Source organism: Artemia franciscana, unplaced genomic scaffold (assembly GCF_032884065.1).
Source record: "Artemia franciscana unplaced genomic scaffold, ASM3288406v1 PGA_scaffold_166, whole genome shotgun sequence".
In the NCBI taxonomy this organism is placed as follows: domain Eukaryota; kingdom Metazoa; phylum Arthropoda; class Branchiopoda; order Anostraca; family Artemiidae; genus Artemia; species Artemia franciscana.
The window spans coordinates 248,739-261,229 of NW_027062637.1; positions in this window are offsets into that span (position 1 = coordinate 248,739).

Sequence of the window (12,491 nt, forward strand, 5' to 3'; positions counted from 1 at the left end):
TAACTTGCGAATGGAGCAACGGATCCAAATGAAAGCTAGACCAAAGATGACTAGGATCAGGGCTCATATCGAGGTCTGATATCACAAGCCCTATCTAAAATAGGGCGAGGGGGAGGGGGTTTCAATTTTTTAAAAAGTCGAGTTTTCCTTCAGTTTAGTAGGGCCTATAACTACTTCCACCCATGGCTCGCCCAACGCCTGGAAACAACCCTTTTCCGAAATAAGTCATACTGAAGCCAACCTTCAACCAAATATTCCATCCCCAGAGAAAAATTACTTTGTATGGCACTTCGTATTTACCAAGTGAAATACAGTGATAGCAAATTCTGTAGGTCTGTCGGTCTGTTAGTCCCAGTCTTGCTAGTTCAGGCACTTCCAGTTAAGCTAGGACGATGAAATTTGGCAGACGTATCAGGGACCAGACCAGATTAAATTTGAAATAGTTGTTTCCCCCATTCGAACATCAAGGGGGGGGAGTGGGAGGACGGATAATTTTGAAAAATTAGATTGAATCTCAATTAAATTTGATATTTAGAAGTATATCATGTCGAGCTCTTACTTTAAATTCCTACCGGATCAGGTGACATTGGAGGGGGAAACCTAAAATCTTGGAAAATGCTTAGAGTGGATGGATCGGGATGAAACTTAGTGGAAAAAATAAGCACAAGTCCTAGATACGTGATTCACATAAACAGAACGAATGGAGGAGGGTTAATTCTGAAAAATTAGAAAAAATGAGGTATTTTTAACTTACGAAGGAGTTATCGGATCTTGAATTTCATCGGTTGAAATCTCATATTAGAAGGACCTCGTAACTCATATCTCATGTTTTAAATCCCGACCGGATCCAGTGTCATTGGGGGGATTTGGGGGGGGGGTGCGGAAATCTTGGAAAACGCTTAGAGTGGAGTGATCAGGATGGAACTTGGTGGGAAGAATAAGTACAAGCTCAAGATACATGATTGACATAACCGAAATGGATTCGCTCTCTTTGGAGGAATTGGAGGGGGTGTTAATTCGGAAAAATTACAAATATTGAGGTATTTTTAACTTAAAAGCGGGTGACCGTTCGTGAGGTATTTTTGAATTTGATATTAAGAAAATACTCATGTCTCAGATCTCTTATTTTAAACCCCGACCAGTTCGGGTGACATTGGGGGAGAGTTGGAAGAGGAAACCGGAAATCTTGGAAAACGCTTAGAGCGGAGAGATCGGGATGAAACTTGGTGGGTAAAATAAGCAACTGTCGTAGATACGTGATTGACGAAACCGGACTGGATCCACTCTCTTTGGGGTAGTTAAGGGGGGGTCCAGTGCTTTGGCGAGTGCGGTACTTCTGGGCGTGCTAAGACAATGAAAATTGGTAGGCGTGTCGGGGACCTGCACAAATTGACTTGATAAAGTTTATTTCCCCGATTCAATCATCTGGGGGGGGGCTGAAGAGAGAGGAAAAATTAAAAAAATGAGGTATTTTTAACTTGCGAGCGGGTGATCGGATCTTAAAGAATTTTGATATTTAAAAGGACCTTGTGTCTCAGAGCTCTTGTTTTAAATGCCGACCAGCATTAAGCCTCTAATTTTCTTTTAAATTAATCTATTGATTCTTATAATTTTGCTAGAGCTCATGCCATATGAGCTGTTGGCTCTTCCGACCTCGTCACAAGTGCCAGATGAGCTCTTAGCTCTTGTTTTATTCCTTTTTTCTCAGAAGATTTTCGACTTAGTCTCATGGTTTTTGCCACTTCATGGTGTGAAAACTGCTGCTAGAAATAGATAGGTTGCAACTTCTGCCGTATTGTCTTCTAGTATATTTAAATGTGTGCTTGCATCGTCCCTGCGCCCCCTTAAAAGTTCTGTTTCTGACGGTAATACTGGCTTGTCTTTTGTTGCATATGCAGACGATGTTCTTCTTGTTGCCCGGACTCGTCGTGGATTGCTTTTCAATTTGACTATATTAACAAATGAACTATCTAAGATTGGACTGTCAGTTGATGCGTCTAAATGCGAGTTTATTTGTTTTGATAGCCCTTGTGCGGTCGCTCCATTCGTTGCTGGGACTGCAATTCTTCCATGTTCTTCTTTAGTTAGTTGGCTTGGTCTGTGTTTCAGTCCAACACTTTCCACTACCTTTTCATCCCTAGTGAATCAAGCCATGAAAAACCTATGCGTCACTTACGGAAAAATATCCCCAAACAAAAGCCGTTACAATCGCAACGGTTTGTGCATGATTTATATCGCTTATTGTGCCCCTGTGCTTTTGTTTTATCAGGCATGGCTCATCTATTTCGTAAGAAAAATCCCCATACTCTACATGAGGCTTATTTCAGTTTTTGCAAATTCCTCCTCCGGCTTCCTAGATGGCACCAAAACAGAAAAATAATTGTTCGATTTGGTTTAATAGATATGCCTTCTTGGATTCGGTCTTCCAGTGATGATTTATGTAAAAAGACTATCTACTTAATTCACCTTTACGACCATCTGCAGTCTTTTTTCCATATTGATACTGGTTAATTAGTCCATGTTGTCTTTTGTTAGTTTGAATTTTTTTTTCTTGCTGTTTATCGTTTTTGTTTTTGTTTATTTATAATACTCCGTACTTTGTGTTTTTTTATACTTTCACGGATAATAAAGTTAATTCATTAGTTCATTCATTCATTTTGTAGTTTGACCAGCCGTATGGAATGCGTTTGAATCAGCGGGCTTGCTGCACGCCTGTGATTTTATAATATATGTTTGTTGGGAGTTTTACCGATCATCTGAATTGACTACACAGCCTGCGGCTTGCTTGAGTGAAAACCAGTCAAAGGATGTAGATGCCATACATTTTCATAGCGTGTCTGAAATTTATCTTGAAAACTTGAGGCAGTTTCCTTGTATAGGTGTGGAGGGCGAGACATATCATCAATTGATTTTTGATTATTGAGCTTTAATTTCTCTTATTTAAAAAGTCTGCAACTGACTCACTTGGCTCCTTACTTTTAATTTTGAGTTTTTTGTTGCTAAGGTTTTTACTTATTGAATCAGAGAATGAACTACTTTATTACCTTTTATCTGTTTTAAAGCCAATCCAAAGTTTATTTTTCCATTTTCAATATTTTTTCCACCATTGCGACATATTTCAGAATAACCCTGTATTTTTTCAAACGTGCAACATTTGACTGAACACTAATTGCTTTAAATTCAACTCTATGTGCACTGTATTAATCCTGTCATGTGATCTGTCTGATCCAATCAGAAGTTTTTTTACTGCACTCAATTGTTTTGATAGTCTTTTTCTTTCAAGCCGTTGTGTTGAAAATTGGTTGAGATTATTTTTTGGACTTCGTTGGGTGTCTACCAAGCAAACAAGGGAAAAAATATTTTCAATATTTTTTTTTATCATTTTCACTGTTTCAGAATAACCGTGTAGTTTTCCAAATGTGCCAGATTTGACTGAACACTAATCACCAGAAGTTCAACTCTACGTGAACTGAGTTAATCCTGTCATTTGATCTGTCTGATCCAATCAGGAGTTTTTCGACTGCACTTAATTGTTTTGAAAGTCTTTTGCTTTCAAGCCGTTGTGTTGAAAATTGGTTCAGATTATTTTTGAACTTCGTTGGGTGTGTATCAGCCAAACAATGGAAAACAATACTTTCAATATTTTTTCCATCATTCCCATATGTTTTAGAATAACCCTGTATTTTTTAAGCGTGCCAGATTGGATTAAACACTAATCACCAGAAGTTCAATTCTACGTGCAATGTGTTAATCCTGTCATGTAATATGTCTGATCTAATCAAGAGTTTTTTGACTACACTTAATTGTTTTGATAGTCTTTTCCTTTCAAGCCGTTGTGTTGAAAATTGGTTAAGATTATTTTCTTGGACTTCATTGGGTTTGTACCAGCCGAACAAGGGAAACGGTTAAAAACGATAAAAAGGAAATTCTGGTTCTTGATTAAGATTTCCAAGAGACGAATGACAGGGGACATTTTATATCCACGGGAAAGGGCTAAGAAACCTTCAGAATGGCTTTAAAAAAGGCAGTATGGGCTTTATATCAGAAATATATATATATATATATATATATATATATATATATATATATATATATATATATATATATATATATATATATATATATATATATATATATATATATATATATATATATATATATATATATATATATATATAGAATAAATACTTGAAGTAGTACTTGAAGTAATACTTAAGTACAATTTTGGCAAGTACTTGATATTTGATACTTAAGTAAGAATTTGGAAAGTACTTATTACTTGATATTTAAGTAAAAAAACAATGAGTACTTAATACTTGATACTTAAGTAAAAATTTGGAGTACTTGTTGCAGCACTGGGCAGAATGATCCGCCTCAATCATTCAAACGTTTTTCTAGGAGCCCACATGGTAGCTGTCAAAGCCTTAATTAAATTAAAACAAAGTTGTGGCTTTGAAAATATGTACAGCCAGGTTAAAGAGACAATACAGAATTGTGACCTCTGTTTGCGAAGAAATAGGATTAGTGCTATTTACTCCGCTCTTAGAGGGGATATTTCCCTCATCATCCCTTTCATATTTGGTCAATTGATATCAAAGGAAAGTTGCATCTTCGCACGAAATATGACCAATTTATTGTTATTGCGGTTGAACATTTCAGTAAACACACAGTAGTTGCACCATCTAAAAATCTTACGTCAAAATCTGTTATGGAATTTTTAATAAAGGAAATCACATCGGAATTTGGGGGTATGGATTTTTTTTTACCAAACAACGCTTCATGTTTCACGAGTAAAACTTTTTATGAAATGGTAAAAGCATTGGAGTTTAAAATCTTGTACTAATCCCCCAGAAATTGCCATCATAACGGCATGGCCAAAAACTGAATAAAATATGTAAAAAGGGTTCTTACTCAATACCATGATCAAACACATGGAACTAATTAAAGTAAATTTCTACCCTTTATTAAACTTGCTTTTAAAACCAGTATTAATTCTAGTAGAAAATATTCACCCTTTTTCCTTCTCCGTAGATTTGACGCTAAATCAGTGTTGGATTATATTTTTTTTCCAATCCAAGAAAGGACTTCTTTTTTCAGAAGATGAGTGGGTCTCTAGTCTCTTTCAAAAGGTTTTTATCAGTCGCCAAATCTGTATCTATGAATTAAAGAAGGTCCGAAACGGTCAAGCAGCCAAGTTCAACAAGAAAATATTAGAAATTAAAATTTTTCCAAACGATTAGTTTATGTCAGTCAAAAAGGATCTTCAAAATTACTTGTATCACATGCTTTACTTTGTGTCAACCGGATTTTACAAAATTGTTCTTTTTTGTTACATGAATTAACAAGAGCTAATAGCTCATATGGCACTTGTGACGAGGTCAGAAGAGCCAAGAGCTCATATGGCACGAGCTCTAGCGAAATATTAAGAATCAATAGATTAATTTAAAAGGAAAATCAGAAGCTTATTGCCGGTTGGGATTTCAAATAAGAGCTCTGAGACATGGGGTCCTTCTAAATATCAAAATGCATTAAGATCCGATCACCCACTCGTAAGTTAAAAATACCTCATTTTTTCTAATTTTTCTTCTCCCTTAAGCCCCCCTGATGGTCGAATCGAGAAAAACAACTTTATCAAGTCAATTTGCGCAGGTCCCCGATACGCTTACGAATTTGTATCATCCTGACCGGTTCAGAACCACCAAACTCACCAAAGCACTGGACCCCCCCCCCTAACTCCCCAAAGAGAGTGGATCCAGTACGGTTACGTCAATCAAGTATCTACAAAATTTGTTTATTCTATCCACCAAGTCCCCCGATGTCACAAGATCTGGTCGGGATGTAAAATAAAAGCTCTGAGACATAAATTCCTTCTAAATGTCAAATTTCAGTAAGATCCAGTCACCTGTTCTTAAGTTAAAAATGCCTCAATTTTTCTAATTGTTTGAATTAAGACTCCCCCCAGCCCTTCAAAAGAGAGCGGATTTAGTACGGCTATGTCAATCATGTATCTAGGACTTGTGATTATTCTTCTCACCAAGTTTCATCCCAATGTCTCCACTCTAAGCGTTTTTCAAGATTTCCCGTTTCCCCTTCCAACTCCCCCAATATCACAGGATACGGTAGGGATTTCAAATAAGAGCTCTGAGACAGGAGGTCCTTCTGAATATCAAATTTCATTGAGATCCGATCACCCATTTGTAAATTGAAAATACTTCATTTTTTAAATTTTTCCTCTCCCTCCAGCCCTTCAGATTGTCGAATCGAGGAAACAACTGTTATCAAGTCAATTAGTACAGGTTCCTGAAGAGCCTAAAAATTTTCATTGTTCTAGCACGTCCAGAAGCACCGAACTCGTCAAAGAACCGGAAATCCCCCCTAACTCCCCAAAAGAGAGCGGATCCGTTCCAAAATTTCTAGTTTCCAAGATTTCTATCTCTCCCCTCTAGCCCTCTATGTCCTTGGATCCGATTCGAATTGAAAATAGAGCATCTGAGACATAAGACCTTTCTATGTATCAAGTTTCATTAAGATCTGATTACCCATTCGTAAGATAAAGATACCTCAATTTTCACGTTTTCCAAGTTTTTGGTTTTCTCCTCCAACTCCCCCCAATTTCACCAGATCTAGTCGGGATATAAAGTGAGAGCCCCAAAGTACATGATCCTTCTAAATATTGAATTTCATTAAGATCTCATCATCCGTTCATAAATTACAAATACCTCATTTTTTCTACTTTTTCCGAATTCCCCCCCCAGCTATCCCAAACAGAGTGGATCCAGTCCGATTATGTCAGTCACGTATCTTGGACTTGTACTTACTCTTCCCACCAGGTTTCATCTTGATCTCTCCACTTAAAAGCGTTTTCCAAGATTTTAGGTTTCTCCCTCCAACTTCCACCCAATGTCACCAAATTCGGTTGGGATTAAAAATTAAGCTTTGAGACACGATATCATTCTAAATATCAAATTTCATTAAGATCAGATCACCCGTTCGTAAGTTAAAAATACTTCATTTTTTCTAATTTTTCCGAATTAACCACCCCCCTACTCCCCCTCAGATGGTCGAATTAGGGAAACGAATATTTCTAATTTAACTTGGTCGGATCTCTGATATGCTTGCCAAATTTCATCATCCTAGCTTATCTGGAAGTGCCTAAACTAGAAAAACTGGGACAGACAGACCGACAGACCGACAGAATTTGTGATCGCTATATGTCACTTGGTAAATACCAAGTGCCATAAAAACTTCTAAAAGACACTTAGTCAATATTAGACAGATTAAAAGAATAAAGAATCCCGAAATCTTTTTAGTATTGAATCCTGAAATAGTAAGACTTGGTGACAACCGTTTAATTTCTGTAAGGGTGAAACTGAGGGGAACCGAACTAATGACATAAATGAAAAACGATCCCTCATACCATTTGGCAGCGTAATGTAAAAAGAAAATAGAAGATCTAGATTCTAACACTAGAAATGAGTAGCTCTACGGCTCAAAATTTTTCTACAGATGTCAGTCTGGAAAATAACCAACATGAAAATGTTCACAGGAATTATAGCGTTAACATAAATTTAAATTCAGAAGCCAATACCACCTCATCACAATTTACTATGCTAATTTATATAAACGAGAAAAAAAATAGTGCTCGCGGAAAGAAAACTAAAGTAAAAACAATAGACCACAAGAACCTTAGCTCAAGGGATTTTCTTGGCGGCAAGGTGACAAAATCTTAATCGGTTTGACATATACCTTATTCTAAAGACATTTCTTCAAGCGGCTGTTCTATGCCCATCCCTTCGCAAAACTTGCAAAATCCTTCAAAGTCCATTACCTGCACAGCACAATGCTTGCTTTTTGTCTATTTAGATTAGTAGGAAAGAGGGACAGGTCCTTCGCCGTAATACCCACGAGCACCAAAACCATACATCTAAAACCGGTAGGGCAGAGTACAAAAACATCGGGAAGGCTCCATACAGTGAGGTTTCTAAACTTTTCTGTAAACTAATAGTCTCATGAGAATGTAGAGTAACGTCTTCATCATGAGAAAAAAAATTCAAAGATTTAGACTGACCATTTCAAACCTCTAGTTTTAACTAGATAACTTTGAAGACCACACTGCCTTTCCATGACGAAAGTAAAACAGTACAAAATAGGGACGATACCTTTTTACTGATAGTGAATAGATATAAAATTATTTAACTGGATATTTCGAACACATATACAGTGTTCATCATCAGCAGTAAAAGTGCTGATGATGAACACTGTATATGTGTTTGAAATATCCATTTAAATAATTTTATATCTATTCACTGTCAATAAAAAGGTATCATCCCTATTCTGAACTGTTTTACTTTCGTCTAGTTTTAACTGATAGAATTTAAAACCGATTCAGAAAATGGTATTAACCTTACTTACCTTGGTGACCTCGTTTACAAGAGGCATTAACCTTTTGGGGCTGAAATACATAACCAAGTAGCTTTCAAGGATGTTTTCCGAATATATTCCATCAGTGGCGTCCGTTAAGTACTTTCCTATGCTAATTTAAAAACCCTCCCATCAAACTCAGATGAACTAAGTTTCAAGCTTCAAGGTTTCAAGTTTCGAAATGTAAATTTTGTGGAGCAAATAAAAGAAACAGATTTGAAAGGGGGAAAAGGAACTTCACACATCTTTAGGTGAGTAATGATTTGAAGGAATATGTATTCGATAAGGGTAGAATATTTTAAGAAGAACTGAATGAGAGTGGAGAAATTTTAAAAATAATAGAATTTTTAGTGAATGATGGTACAACCAGAAACAAAAAAGCTTACTGCCCTTTTTGGTGCAAGCCATTGAGTGCGTAAAAAGTTCGGCCACTGAAAGGGAAGTAGAAACAATTATTCAGGAAATGGATTATTTATAAAATAAATTGAAAAATTAATTCACCTGTCTGAGAAGTCTACTTCCTTAGTGAATGAATTTGACCAAGAGCTGAAAATGGAAAGGAACAAGACCTTAGAAATCTTGAATTAAACTTCAAGGAAGATTATTGAATACGTATATAAACAGAATAATGAAATGAATTTCTTACGATTGCAGGTAGATAGAGAAATTACAGGGAGTGTAGTTCAAGTAAGAGGCTAGTAAAGAAAATTGCAAAGTTAGTCCTTTCCATTTTTTAGGAAGAAAGTAGGGGTTTTCCATTTCTAGCCACCAGTCCTGCTGACATGCTTATGACAATTTTCGAGATTGAAAGTGTATTAACCATAGGATTTAGAATATCTGTCAACTACAGGTGATAGGAATTGTTGGAGCTTTATAAAGGAGATTGCACCTTTAAATATTACAATAACAAGTCTAAAGGGAAATCTTTCCCTAGCAGGAATAACTAATTGCTGGGAAGACGAGTTTCAAAATTTACTCTGTACTTTCTTTCAGAATAGCTCTCGTTCAATCATTTGTCTAGATGAAGTGAGAAAACACTATTTCCCTTGAATGAAGCAAAAATGTAAAAACATATTGGACATGGATATGCAATATTTTTGCACTTTTTTGCGCAAAAACGTTTTTCATGGTAGGACTAATATTCAAAAAATTAAAGAAGCTTTGGGTAAACTATAGATATTAATAATCTCAGGAATTTCATATCGCGGGAGTACAAGAAGAGATCGAATTGCAATGATTCTTAGTAAATTTGTGTTTTCCTCTTTTCCCTTTGGATGAAAAATATACTAGGAATTTAGGTGGGGTGGCTGTAAGAACGCCTTATTATTATGCTTAATAAATTTACCTTATTTATGTGACTCAATTTCTGTAAAGGTTGAAATCCTCTTTTGTCCAACAAATAACAATTCAACAGACATTAAAATAAAACCTAATATTCAAATAGTTTAACGTAATACGTTCAGTTTGGATATAGACCGTGATAAACAGTGGAAATTCGTAAATTGTAGTGATATCCCTTTGTTTTAAAGAATATCAAGAACTGAATAACCGAGGACAGAATTTAGTCTAGCTGTACTAGACAAAACAAGACAATGTCATAAGTATTGCAAAATTACGTTTTTATAGCACTTAGGATTCGGAAAAAATAGAAAAAATGAAGTATTTTTAACTTACGAATGGGTGATTACTTATCAAACTTTGAATCCTAGCTATTAAAAATTTTACAGTCATGAGGTTCTTTAGAATTTAGCCGTTCAATCTAACTGAGGTGTTTAAGAGAAAGTCATCGCTCAAAACGATTATAAAGAGGTTGCTGAAAGAATGAAATGGACTAAAAGAGACTGCTTGATAAGGGGCAGTAGAAATTTTCATTTAACATAGTCATTTCAAATGGTATTTCACAACTGATTGATGGTATTAATGGGTTTAAACTATATCAATTGGAAATTATTCTGAAACGTTGGATAGACGCTTGTAAGGCTAAAGTTAATTGCTATAAGGCTTTCAAAGAGGTCGTTAGGGAGATTGAAAAACTTCAGTTATAAATTATTGGTATAAAAAAGCCTCTAGACCATGGGATATATATGCTTCTGCCTTATGCACAATAGCTGTAGAATTTCTTATTTGACTGTGCCATGAGACTGGATCCAGAATTAATATCTTCATCTTTCACTAGGGTTAGTACCCCATACCGCAATACCCTAATCCTTCACACGACACTTTGGTTTTGTTGCCTTGCGTAATTTTAACCTATACGAGTGGGCAAGTTTTGTTTTGATTCAGATGTGGATTTTTTTTTCTACCTTTAGATGCACTTCCTGCACTCAGTTTGTCAAAATACTAAACCTATAAAATCTGAGGAACTACTAAGGGTGTTTTATTGAAATTTTAAAGGAATTTCAATAGGAATGTTGAACTAAACCAAAATACAGTATATACATCCAGGTTGTAAGAAGAACGAATCTACTATACCTCAGGGACGGCTATGGGTAAAACTTTATACTTTCAGGTAATGTTTAGGAGATATTGAGCTAAATCAAAGTATGTTTTAAGTATCACTGTTGTCAAAATGGCATATCCAATAAATCTCATGAACAACTTAGGGTAATCAATTTGAAATTTTCAGGAAATATAGAAGGGTTATGAACTAAATTTAAGAACTCTATGTGCATTCGGGTTGTCAAAAGGATGTATTTTCAATATCTTAGGAACGTCTAAGGGCATTAAGTTGAAATTTTCAGGGAATGGTGGAGAGAGGGTGTTGAGCTTAATCGAAAGGAATTATTTGCATCAAGGTTGTCAAAGGGACGCATCACCAATGCATGAGAGATAGCTAAGGGTAATAAGTTAAAATTTGCATTGATTGTAGAGGGCAAAAATATAACAGTTCGAAATAGGGATGAAACCTTTTAGTCGGCAGCGAAACAAACAAAAATTTTTTAATATGAATATTTCGGATGCATATACAGTGTCCATCATCAGCAGTAATCATCAGCAGTGTATATGTCCAAAATATCCAGTTAGAAATTTTATATTTGTTTCACTGTTGATTGAAAGGTTTCATCCCTATTTTCAACTGTTATAATTTCGTCATGGAAAGGCAGTGTGGTCTTCGAAGTTAAATAATGTAGAGGGCATTGTTGAACTTAATCAAAAGACATTAAATCGATCTATTTTGTAAAAAAGTACGTTCCTACAATATCTCAGAACGGCTGAGGATGTCAAGTTGAAGCTTTCAGGGAGTATTGAGCAGAATTTACCACCAGATTAACAGGTAGTACATGAATCCAGATCGCATAAGGGATATCGAAATCATTAACTGAAAAAGATGTATCCGGAATATCTAAGGAATGATTGAATCTTTTAATTGAATCTTTCTGATAAACCGAAAGACACTATTTGCATCCACATTGTCATAAGGCAATATATGCAATATCTCATTAACGGCTATAGATATTAGATGCAGACTTTTAGGGAATGTTGAGAGAACAAATTATTTTTTAAATGACTTCCAGATATGAATATCACAAATAAATAGTCAGTAAACATCCATCAGTTTTCTTAATATCAATCATGGTTAATATGATAAATTTCTTACTTTTTATTGATGTTATGACAAATAAAAGCACACTGCTTGATATTAAAACGGTTTTCAGTAAAGTGCAAATGACACTATGGCGTTTAGAAAGCTTAAGGGGTGTTAGCTCAACTCTTGTTTGTGGTAATTGCTGTTCTTTTTAGTTATGCTTGATTACTCATGTAATTCTTGAATGTTTTGGGTCTTATCCATTAATTGATGGTTATATCTGTTTGCTTTAACTTTGAATTACTATTTTATTTTACTCCTGCTTGTTTATGGTTTAATGCAGCTCTTTACTTCCCTTTTAAAAGCTCTTGAATAGAAAATATTATATATTTTACACTATGGAAATACTTGTTTCATGAACTTGATTTAAAAAGAAATCGTAACTTTGACCTTTGGATTTTACTTGGTCGCAGTCTTTGAATTACGGGCTGACAAATTTCAATTTTACAAAGAATCAAATTACAAATTATTAGTACCACCATGT